Genomic DNA, 14,000 nt, shown 5'->3' on the forward strand with positions numbered 1-14,000 from the left:
TTTGGGAAAAAATTTGGTAAAAAATGGTGATAATTCCGCTAAATATCGTTTAAAGTCATTTGTATTGAACTAATCATACTTTTTATATTTTTATCGTTAAGTTCACATTATTTTACATCTAAAACACTTCTTTACAATACATTTGGGTGAATATAAAAGTTCGTAATAAAATTTTGAAATACAGGTGATGAATCCGCTAAATATCGTCCTAAGTCATTTCTATTAAACTAATCATACTTTTTATATTTTTAACGTTAAGTTCACATTATTTTATATCTAAAACACGTGTTTACAATACATTTGGGTGAATACAAAAAATAGAAAAAAAATTTGGGAAAAAATTTGGTAAAAAATGGTGATAATTTCGCTAAATATCGATTAAAGTCATTTGTATTGAACTAATCATACTTTTTATATTTTTATCGTTATATTCACATCATTTTACATCTAAAACACGTATTTACGATACATTTGGGTGAGTACAAAAAATAGAAAAAAAATTTGGGAAAAAATTTGGTAAAAAATGGTGATAATTCCGCTAAATATCGTTTAAAATCATTTGTATTGAACTAATCATACTTTTTATATTTTTGTCGTTAAGATCACATAATTTTACATCTAAAACACGTATTTACAATACATTTGGGTGAATATAAAAGGTCGTAAAAAAATTTTGAAATACAGGTGATGAATCCGCTAAATATCGTCTTAAGTCATTTCTATTAAACTAATCATACTTTTTATATTTTTAACGTTAAGTTCACATTATTTTACATCTAAAACAAGTGTTTACAATACATTTGGGTGAATACAAAAAATAGAAAAAAAATTTGGGAAAAAATGGTGATAATTCCGCTAAATATCGTTTAAAGTCATTTGTATTGAACTAATCATACTTTTTATATTTTTATCGTTATATTCACATTATTTTACATCTAAAACACGTATTTACGATACATTTGGGTGAGTACAAAAAATAGAAAAAAAATTTGGGAAAAAATTTGGTAAAAAATGGTGATAATTCCGCTAAATATCGTTTAAAATCATTTGTATTGAACTAATCATACTTTTTATATTTTTGTCGTTAAGATCACATAATTTTACATCTAAAACACGTATTTACAATACATTTGGGTGAATATAAAAGGTCGTAAAAAAATTTTGAAATACAGGTGATGAATCCGCTAAATATCGTCTTAAGTCATTTCTATTAAACTAATCATACTTTTTATATTTTTAACGTTAAGTTCACATTATTTTACATCTAAAACACGTGTTTACAATACATTTGGGTGAATACAAAAAATAGAAAAAAAATTTGGGAAAAAATGGTGATAATTCCGCTAAATATCGTTTAAAGTCATTTGTATTGAACTAATCATACTTTTTATATTTTTATCGTTAAGTTCACATAATTTTACATCTAAAACACGTATTTACAACACATTTGGGTGAATATAAAAGGTCGTAAAAAAATTTTGAAATACAGGTGATGAATCCGCTAAATATCGTCTTAAGTCATTTCTATTAAACTAATCATACTTTTTATATTTTTAACGTTAAGTTCACATTATTTTATATCTAAAACACGTATTTACAATACATTTGGGTGAATACAAAAAATAGAAAAAAAATTTGGGAAAAAATTTGGTAAAAAATGGTGATAATTTCTCTAAATATCGATTAAAGTCATTTGTATTGAACTAATCATACTTTTTATATTTTTATCGTTATATTCACATTATTTTACATCTAAAACACGTATTTACGATACATTTGGGTGAGTACAAAAAATAGAAAAAAAATTTGGGAAAAAATTTGGTAAAAAATGGTGATAATTCAGCTAAATATCGTTTAAAGTCATTTGTATTGAACTAATCATACTTTTTATATTTTTGTCGTTAAGATCACATAATTTTACATCTAAAACACGTATTTACAATATATTTGGGTGAATATAAAAGGTCGTAAAAAAATTTTGAAATACAGGTGATGAATCCGCTAAATATCGTCTTAAGTCATTTCTATTAAACTAATCATACTTTTTATATTTTTAACGTTAAGTTCACATTATTTTACATCTAAAACACGTGTTTACAATACATTTGGGTGAATAAAAAAAATAGAAAAAAAATTTGGGAAAAAATGGTGATAATTCCGCTAAATATCGTTTAAAGTCATTTGTATTGAACTAATCATACTTTTTATATTTTTAACGTTAAGTTCACATTATTTTACATCTAAAACACGTGTTTACAATACATTTGGGTGAATACAAAAAATAGAAAAAAAATTTGGGAAAAAATTTGGTAAAAAATGGTGATAATTTGGCTAAATATCGATTAAAGTCATTTGTATTGAACTAATCATACTTTTTATATTTTTATCGTTAAGTTCACATTATTTTACATCTAAAACACTTCTTTACAATACATTTGGGTGAATATAAAATGTCGTAAAAAATTTTTGAAATACAGGTGATGAATCCGCTAAATATCGTCTTAAGTCATTTGTATTGAACTAATCATACTTTTTATATTTTTATCGTTAAGTTCACATTATTTTACATCTAAAACACTTCTTTACAATACATTTGGGTGAATACAAAAAATAGAAAAAAAATTTGGGAAAAAATTTGGTAAAAAATGGTGATAATTTGGCTAAATATCGATTAAAGTCATTTGTATTGAACTAATCATACTTTTTATATTTTTATCGTTAAGTTCACATTATTTTACAACTAAAACACGTATTTACAATACATTTGGGTGAATACAAAAAATAGAAAAAAAATTTGGGAAAAAATTTGGTAAAAAATGGTGATAATTCCGCTAAATATCGTTTAAAGTCATTTGTATTGAACTAATCATACTTTTAATATTTTTATCGTTAAGTTCACATTCTTTTACATATAAAACACTTCTTTACAATACATTTGGGTGAATATAAAAGGTCGTAAAAAAATTTTGAAATACAGGTGATGAATCCGCTAAATATCGTCCTAAGTCATTTCTATTAAACTAATCATACTTTTTATATTTTTAACGTTAAGTTCACATTATTTTACATCTAAAACACGTGTTTACAATACATTTGGGTGAATACAAAAAATAGAAAAAAAATTTGGGAAAAAATTTGGTAAAAAATGGTGATAATTTGGCTAAATATCGATTAAAGTCATTGGTATTGAACTAATCATACTTTTTATATTTTTATCGTTAAGTTCACATTATTTTACATCTAAAACACTTCTTTACAATACATTTGGGTGAATATAAAATGTCGTAAAAAATTTTTGAAATACAGGTGATGAATCCGCTAAATATCGTCTTAAGTCATTTGTATTGAACTAATCATACTTTTTATATTTTTATCGTTAAGTTCACATTATTTTACATCTAAAACACTTCTTTACAATACATTTGGGTGAATACAAAAAATAGAAAAAAAATTTGGGAAAAAATTTGGTAAAAAATGGTGATAATTTGGCTAAATATCGATTAAAGTCATTTGTATTGAACTAATCATACTTTTTATATTTTTATCGTTAAGTTCACATTATTTTACATCTAAAACACGTGTTTACAATACATTTGGGTGAATAAAAAAAATAGAAAAAAAATTTGGGAAAAAATGGTGATAATTCCGCTAAATATCGTTTAAAGTCATTTGTATTGAACTAATCATACTTTTTATATTTTTATCGTTAAGTTCACATTATTTTACAACTAAAACACGTATTTACAATACATTTGGGTGAATACAAAAAATAGAAAAAAAATTTGGGAAAAAATTTGGTAAAAAATGGTGATAATTCCGCTAAATATCGTTTAAAGTCATTTGTATTGAACTAATCATACTTTTAATATTTTTATCGTTAAGTTCACATTCTTTTACATATAAAACACTTCTTTACAATACATTTGGGTGAATATAAAAGGTCGTAAAAAAATTTTGAAATACAGGTGATGAATCCGCTAAATATCGTCCTAAGTCATTTCTATTAAACTAATCATACTTTTTATATTTTTAACGTTAAGTTCACATTATTTTATATCTAAAACACGTATTTACAATACATTTGGGTGAATACAAAAAATAGAAAAAAAATTTGGGAAAAAATTTGGTAAAAAATGGTGATAATTCCGCTAAATATCGTTTAAAGTCATTTGTATTGAACTAATCATACTTTTTATATTTTTAACGTTAAGTTCACATTATTTTACATCTAAAACACGTGTTTACAATACATTTGGGTGAATACAAAAAATAGAAAAAAAATTTGGGAAAAAATTTGGTAAAAAATGGTGATAATTTGGCTAAATATCGATTAAAGTCATTTGTATTGAACTAATCATACTTTTTATATTTTTATCGTTAAGTTCACATTATTTTACATCTAAAACACGTATTTACAATACATTTGGGTGAATACAAAAAATAGAAAAAAAATTTGGGAAAAAATTTGGTAAAAAATGGTGATAATTTGGCTAAATATCGATTAAAGTCATTTGTATTGAACTAATCATACTTTTTATATTTTTATCGTTAAGTTCACATTATTTTACATCTAAAACACGTGTTTACAATACATTTGGGTGAATAAAAAAAATAGAAAAAAAATTTGGGAAAAAATGGTGATAATTCCGCTAAATATCGTTTAAAGTCATTTGTATTGAACTAATCATACTTTTTATATTTTTATCGTTAAGTTCACATTATTTTACAACTAAAACACGTATTTACAATACATTTGGGTGAATACAAAAAATAGAAAAAAAATTTGGGAAAAAATTTGGTAAAAAATGGTGATAATTCCGCTAAATATCGTTTAAAGTCATTTGTATTGAACTAATCATACTTTTAATATTTTTATCGTTAAGTTCACATTCTTTTACATATAAAACACTTCTTTACAATACATTTGGGTGAATATAAAAGGTCGTAAAAAAATTTTGAAATACAGGTGATGAATCCGCTAAATATCGTCCTAAGTCATTTCTATTAAACTAATCATACTTTTTATATTTTTAACGTTAAGTTCACATTATTTTATATCTAAAACACGTATTTACAATACATTTGGGTGAATACAAAAAATAGAAAAAAAATTTGGGAAAAAATTTGGTAAAAAATGGTGATAATTCCGCTAAATATCGTTTAAAGTCATTTGTATTGAACTAATCATACTTTTTATATTTTTAACGTTAAGTTCACATTATTTTACATCTAAAACACGTGTTTACAATACATTTGGGTGAATACAAAAAATAGAAAAAAAATTTGGGAAAAAATTTGGTAAAAAATGGTGATAATTTGGCTAAATATCGATTAAAGTCATTTGTATTGAACTAATCATACTTTTTATATTTTTATCGTTAAGTTCACATTATTTTACATCTAAAACACGTATTTACAATACATTTGGGTGAATACAAAAAATAGAAAAAAAATTTGGGAAAAAATTTGGTAAAAAATGGTGATAATTCCGCTAAATATCGTTTAAAGTCATTTGTATTGAACTAATCATACTTTTTATATTTTTATCGTTAAGTTCACATTATTTTACATCTAAAACACTTCTTTACAATACATTTGGGTGAATATAAAAGTTCGTAATAAAATTTTGAAATACAGGTGATGAATCCGCTAAATATCGTCCTAAGTCATTTCTATTAAACTAATCATACTTTTTATATTTTTAACGTTAAGTTCACATTATTTTATATCTAAAACACGTATTTACAATACATTTGGGTGAATACAAAAAATAGAAAAAAAATTTGGGAAAAAATTTGGTAAAAAATGGTGATAATTTTGCTAAATATCGATTAAAGTCATTTGTATTGAACTAATCATACTTTTTATATTTTTATCGTTATATTCACATTATTTTACATCTAAAACACGTATTTACGATACATTTGGGTGAGTACAAAAAATAGAAAAAAAATTTGGGAAAAAATTTGGTAAAAAATGGTGATAATTCCGCTAAATATCGTTTAAAATCATTTGTATTGAACTAATCATACTTTTTATATTTTTGTCGTTAAGATCACATAATTTTACATCTAAAACACGTATTTACAATACATTTGGGTGAATATAAAAGGTCGTAAAAAAATTTTGAAATACAGGTGATGAATCCGCTAAATATCGTCTTAAGTCATTTCTATTAAACTAATCATACTTTTTATATTTTTATCGTTAAGTTCACATAATTTTACATCTAAAACACGTATTTACAACACATTTGGGTGAATACAAAAAATAGAAAAAAAATTTGGGAAAAAATGGTGATAATTCCGCTAAATATCGTTTAAAGTCATTTGTATTGAACTAATCATACTTTTTATATTTTTATCGTTATATTCACATTATTTTACATCTAAAACACGTATTTACGATACATTTGGGTGAGTACAAAAAATAGAAAAAAAATTTGGGAAAAAATTTGGTAAAAAATGGTGATAATTCCGCTAAATATCGTTTAAAATCATTTGTATTGAACTAATCATACTTTTTATATTTTTGTCGTTAAGATCACATAATTTTACATCTAAAACACGTATTTACAATACATTTGGGTGAATATAAAAGGTCGTAAAAAAATTTTGAAATACAGGTGATGAATCCGCTAAATATCGTCTTAAGTCATTTCTATTAAACTAATCATACTTTTTATATTTTTAACGTTAAGTTCACATTATTTTACATCTAAAACACGTGTTTACAATACATTTGGGTGAATATAAAAAATAGAAAAAAAATTTGGGAAAAAATGGTGATAATTCCGCTAAATATCGTTTAAAGTCATTTGTATTGAACTAATCATACTTTTTATATTTTTATCGTTAAGTTCACATAATTTTACATCTAAAACACGTATTTACAATACATTTGGGTGAATATAAAAGGTCGTAAAAAAATTTTGAAATACAGGTGATGAATCCGCTAAATATCGTCTTAAGTCATTTCTATTAAACTAATCATACTTTTTATATTTTTAACGTTAAGTTCACATTATTTTATATCTAAAACACATATTTACAATACATTTGGGTGAATACAAAAAATAGAAAAAAAATTTGGGAAAAAATTTGGTAAAAAATGGTGATAATTTCTCTAAATATCGATTAAAGTCATTTGTATTGAACTAATCATACTTTTTATATTTTTATCGTTATATTCACATTATTTTACATCTAAAACACGTATTTACGATACATTTGGGTGAGTACAAAAAATAGAAAAAAAATTTGGGAAAAAATTTGGTAAAAAATGGTGATAATTCCGCTAAATATCGTTTAAAGTCATTTGTATTGAACTAATCATACTTTTTATATTTTTGTCGTTAAGATCACATAATTTTACATCTAAAACACGTATTTACAATATATTTGGGTGAATATAAAAGGTCGTAAAAAAATTTTGAAATACAGGTGATGAATCCGCTAAATATCGTCTTAAGTCATTTCTATTAAACTAATCATACTTTTTATATTTTTAACGTTAAGTTCACATTATTTTACATCTAAAACACGTGTTTACAATACATTTGGGTGAATAAAAAAAATAGAAAAAAAATTTGGGAAAAAATGGTGATAATTCCGCTAAATATCGTTTAAAGTCATTTGTATTGAACTAATCATACTTTTTATATTTTTAACGTTAAGTTCACATTATTTTACATCTAAAACACGTGTTTACAATACATTTGGGTGAATACAAAAAATAGAAAAAAAATTTGGGAAAAAATTTGGTAAAAAATGGTGATAATTTGGCTAAATATCGATTAAAGTCATTTGTATTGAACTAATCATACTTTTTATATTTTTATCGTTAAGTTCACATTATTTTACATCTAAAACACGTATTTACAATACATTTGGGTGAATACAAAAAATAGAAAAAAAATTTGGGAAAAAATTTGGTAAAAAATGGTGATAATTCCGCTAAATATCGTTTAAAGTCATTTGTATTGAACTAATCATACTTTTTATATTTTTATCGTTAAGTTCACATTATTTTACATCTAAAACACTTCTTTACAATACATTTGGGTGAATATAAAAGTTCGTAATAAAATTTTGAAATACAGGTGATGAATCCGCTAAATATCGTCCTAAGTCATTTCTATTAAACTAATCATACTTTTTATATTTTTAACGTTAAGTTCACATTATTTTATATCTAAAACACGTATTTACAATACATTTGGGTGAATACAAAAAATAGAAAAAAAATTTGGGAAAAAATTTGGTAAAAAATGGTGATAATTTCGCTAAATATCGATTAAAGTCATTTGTATTGAACTAATCATACTTTTTATATTTTTATCGTTATATTCACATTATTTTACATCTAAAACACGTATTTACGATACATTTGGGTGAGTACAAAAAATAGAAAAAAAATTTGGGAAAAAATTTGGTAAAAAATGGTGATAATTCCGCTAAATATCGTTTAAAATCATTTGTATTGAACTAATCATACTTTTTATATTTTTGTCGTTAAGATCACATAATTTTACATCTAAAACACGTATTTACAATACATTTGGGTGAATATAAAAGGTCGTAAAAAAATTTTGAAATACAGGTGATGAATCCGCTAAATATCGTCTTAAGTCATTTCTATTAAACTAATCATACTTTTTATATTTTTATCGTTATATTCACATTATTTTACATCTAAAACACGTATTTACGATACATTTGGGTGAGTACAAAAAATAGAAAAAAAATTTGGGAAAAAATTTGGTAAAAAATGGTGATAATTCCGCTAAATATCGTTTAAAATCATTTGTATTGAACTAATCATACTTTTTATATTTTTGTCGTTAAGATCACATAATTTTACATCTAAAACACGTATTTACAATACATTTGGGTGAATATAAAAGGTCGTAAAAAAATTTTGAAATACAGGTGATGAATCCGCTAAATATCGTCTTAAGTCATTTCTATTAAACTAATCATACTTTTTATATTTTTAACGTTAAGTTCACATTATTTTACATCTAAAACACGTGTTTACAATACATTTGGGTGAATACAAAAAATAGAAAAAAAATTTGGGAAAAAATGGTGATAATTCCGCTAAATATCGTTTAAAGTCATTTGTATTGAACTAATCATACTTTTTATATTTTTATCGTTAAGTTCACATAATTTTACATCTAAAACACGTATTTACAATACATTTGGGTGAATATAAAAGGTCGTAAAAAAATTTTGAAATACAGGTGATGAATCCGCTAAATATCGTCTTAAGTCATTTCTATTAAACTAATCATACTTTTTATATTTTTAACGTTAAGTTCACATTATTTTATATCTAAAACACATATTTACAATACATTTGGGTGAATACAAAAAATAGAAAAAAAATTTGGGAAAAAATTTGGTAAAAAATGGTGATAATTTCTCTAAATATCGATTAAAGTCATTTGTATTGAACTAATCATACTTTTTATATTTTTATCGTTATATTCACATTATTTTACATCTAAAACACGTATTTACGATACATTTGGGTGAGTACAAAAAATAGAAAAAAAATTTGGGAAAAAATTTGGTAAAAAATGGTGATAATTCCGCTAAATATCGTTTAAAGTCATTTGTATTGAACTAATCATACTTTTTATATTTTTGTCGTTAAGATCACATAATTTTACATCTAAAACACGTATTTACAATATATTTGGGTGAATATAAAAGGTCGTAAAAAAATTTTGAAATACAGGTGATGAATCCGCTAAATATCGTCTTAAGTCATTTCTATTAAACTAATCATACTTTTTATATTTTTAACGTTAAGTTCACATTATTTTACATCTAAAACACGTGTTTACAATACATTTGGGTGAATAAAAAAAATAGAAAAAAAATTTGGGAAAAAATGGTGATAATTCCGCTAAATATCGTTTAAAGTCATTTGTATTGAACTAATCATACTTTTTATATTTTTAACGTTAAGTTCACATTATTTTACATCTAAAACACGTGTTTACAATACATTTGGGTGAATACAAAAAATAGAAAAAAAATTTGGGAAAAAATTTGGTAAAAAATGGTGATAATTTGGCTAAATATCGATTAAAGTCATTTGTATTGAACTAATCATACTTTTTATATTTTTATCGTTAAGTTCACATTATTTTACATCTAAAACACTTCTTTACAATACATTTGGGTGAATATAAAATGTCGTAAAAAATTTTTGAAATACAGGTGATGAATCCGCTAAATATCGTCTTAAGTCATTTGTATTGAACTAATCATACTTTTTATATTTTTATCGTTAAGTTCACATTATTTTACATCTAATACACTTCTTTACAATACATTTGGGTGAATACAAAAAATAGAAAAAAAATTTGGGAAAAAATTTGGTAAAAAATGGTGATAATTTGGCTAAATATCGATTAAAGTCATTTGTATTGAACTAATCATACTTTTTATATTTTTATCGTTAAGTTCACATTATTTTACATCTAAAACACGTGTTTACAATACATTTGGGTGAATAAAAAAAATAGAAAAAAAATTTGGGAAAAAATGGTGATAATTCCGCTAAATATCGTTTAAAGTCATTTGTATTGAACTAATCATACTTTTTATATTTTTATCGTTAAGTTCACATTATTTTACAACTAAAACACGTATTTACAATACATTTGGGTGAATACAAAAAATAGAAAAAAAATTTGGGAAAAAATTTGGTAAAAAATGGTGATAATTCCGCTAAATATCGTTTAAAGTCATTTGTATTGAACTAATCATACTTTTAATATTTTTATCGTTAAGTTCACATTCTTTTACATATAAAACACTTCTTTACAATACATTTGGGTGAGTACAAAAAATAGAAAAAAAATTTGGGAAAAAATTTGGTAAAAAATGGTGATAATTCCGCTAAATATCGTTTAAAGTCATTTGTATTGAACTAATCATACTTTTTATATTTTTAACGTTAAGTTCACATTATTTTACATCTAAAACACGTGTTTACAATACATTTGGGTGAATACAAAAAATAGAAAAAAAATTTGGGAAAAAATTTGGTAAAAAATGGTGATAATTTGGCTAAATATCGATTAAAGTCATTTGTATTGAACTAATCATACTTTTTATATTTTTATCGTTAAGTTCACATTATTTTACATCTAAAACACGTATTTACAATACATTTGGGTGAGTACAAAAAATAGAAAAAAAATTTGGTAAAAAATGGTGATAATTCCGCTAAATATCGTTTAAAGTCATTTGTATTGAACTAATCATACTTTTTATATTTTTATCGTTAAGTTCACATTATTTTACATCTAAAACACTTCTTTACAATACATTTGGGTGAATATAAAAGGTCGTAAAAAATTTTTGATATACAGGTGATGAATCCGCTAAATATCGTCTTAAGTCATTTGTATTGAACTAATCGTACTTTTTATATTTTTATCGTTAAGTTCACATTATTTTAAATCTAAAACACGTATTTACAATACATTTGGGTGAATATAAAAGGTCGTAAAAAAATTTTGAAATACAGGTGATGAATCCGCTAAATATCGTCTTAAGTCATTTGTATTGAACTAATCATACTTTTTATATTTTTATCGTTAAGTACACATTATTTTACATCTAAAACACGTATTTACAATACATTTGGGTGAATACAAAAAATAGAAAAAAAATTTGGGAAAAAATTTGGTAAAACATGGTGATAATTCCGCTAAATATCGTTTAAAGTCATTTGTATTGAACTAATCATACTTTTTATATTTTTATCGTTAAGTTCACATTATTTTACAACTAAAACACGTATTTACAATACATTTGGGTGAATACAAAAAATAGAAAAAAAATTTGGGAAAAAATTTGGTAAAAAATGGTGATAATTCCGCTAAATATCGTTTAAAGTCATTTGTATTGAACTAATCATACTTTTTATATTTTTATCGTTAAGTTCACATTATTTTACATCTAAAACACGTATTTACAATACATTTGGGTGAGTACAAAAAATAGAAAAAAAATTTGGGAAAAAATTTGGTAAAAAATGGTGATAATTCCGCTAAATATCGTTTAAAGTCATTTGTATTGAACTAATCATACTTTTTATATTTTTATCGTTAAGTTCACATAATTTTACATCTAAAACACGTATTTACAATACATTTGGGTGAATATAAAAGGTCGTAAAAAAATTTTGAAATACAGGTGATGAATCCGCTAAATATCGTCTTAAGTCATTTCTATTAAACTAATCATACTTTTTATATTTTTAACGTTAAGTTCACATTATTTTATATCTAAAACACATATTTACAATACATTTGGGTGAATACAAAAAATAGAAAAAAAATTTGGGAAAAAATTTGGTAAAAAATGGTGATAATTTCTCTAAATATCGATTAAAGTCATTTGTATTGAACTAATCATACTTTTTATATTTTTATCGTTATATTCACATTATTTTACATCTAAAACACGTATTTACGATACATTTGGGTGAGTACAAAAAATAGAAAAAAAATTTGGGAAAAAATTTGGTAAAAAATGGTGATAATTCCGCTAAATATCGTTTAAAGTCATTTGTATTGAACTAATCATACTTTTTATATTTTTGTCGTTAAGATCACATAATTTTACATCTAAAACACGTATTTACAATATATTTGGGTGAATATAAAAGGTCGTAAAAAAATTTTGAAATACAGGTGATGAATCCGCTAAATATCGTCTTAAGTCATTTCTATTAAACTAATCATACTTTTTATATTTTTAACGTTAAGTTCACATTATTTTACATCTAAAACACGTGTTTACAATACATTTGGGTGAATAAAAAAAATAGAAAAAAAATTTGGGAAAAAATGGTGATAATTCCGCTAAATATCGTTTAAAGTCATTTGTATTGAACTAATCATACTTTTTATATTTTTAACGTTAAGTTCACATTATTTTACATCTAAAACACGTGTTTACAATACATTTGGGTGAATACAAAAAATAGAAAAAAAATTTGGGAAAAAATTTGGTAAAAAATGGTGATAATTTGGCTAAATATCGATTAAAGTCATTTGTATTGAACTAATCATACTTTTTATATTTTTATCGTTAAGTTCACATTATTTTACATCTAAAACACTTCTTTACAATACATTTGGGTGAATATAAAATGTCGTAAAAAATTTTTGAAATACAGGTGATGAATCCGCTAAATATCGTCTTAAGTCATTTGTATTGAACTAATCATACTTTTTATATTTTTATCGTTAAGTTCACATTATTTTACATCTAATACACTTCTTTACAATACATTTGGGTGAATACAAAAAATAGAAAAAAAATTTGGGAAAAAATTTGGTAAAAAATGGTGATAATTTGGCTAAATATCGATTAAAGTCATTTGTATTGAACTAATCATACTTTTTATATTTTTATCGTTAAGTTCACATTATTTTACATCTAAAACACGTGTTTACAATACATTTGGGTGAATAAAAAAAATAGAAAAAAAATTTGGGAAAAAATGGTGATAATTCCGCTAAATATCGTTTAAAGTCATTTGTATTGAACTAATCATACTTTTTATATTTTTATCGTTAAGTTCACATTATTTTACAACTAAAACACGTATTTACAATACATTTGGGTGAATACAAAAAATAGAAAAAAAATTTGGGAAAAAATTTGGTAAAAAATGGTGATAATTCCGCTAAATATCGTTTAAAGTCATTTGTATTGAACTAATCATACTTTTAATATTTTTATCGTTAAGTTCACATTCTTTTACATATAAAACACTTCTTTACAATACATTTGGGTGAGTACAAAAAATAGAAAAAAAATTTGGGAAAAAATTTGGTAAAAAATGGTGATAATTCCGCTAAATATCGTTTAAAGTCATTTGTATTGAACTAATCATACTTTTTATATTTTTAACGTTAAGTTCACATTATTTTACATCTAAAACACGTGTTTACAATACAT

Source organism: Diuraphis noxia, unplaced genomic scaffold (genome assembly GCF_037042655.1).
Source record: "Diuraphis noxia isolate RWA-SAM2 unplaced genomic scaffold, SU_Dnox_SAM2 contig0014, whole genome shotgun sequence".
Classification (NCBI taxonomy): Eukaryota; Metazoa; Arthropoda; class Insecta; order Hemiptera; family Aphididae; genus Diuraphis; species Diuraphis noxia.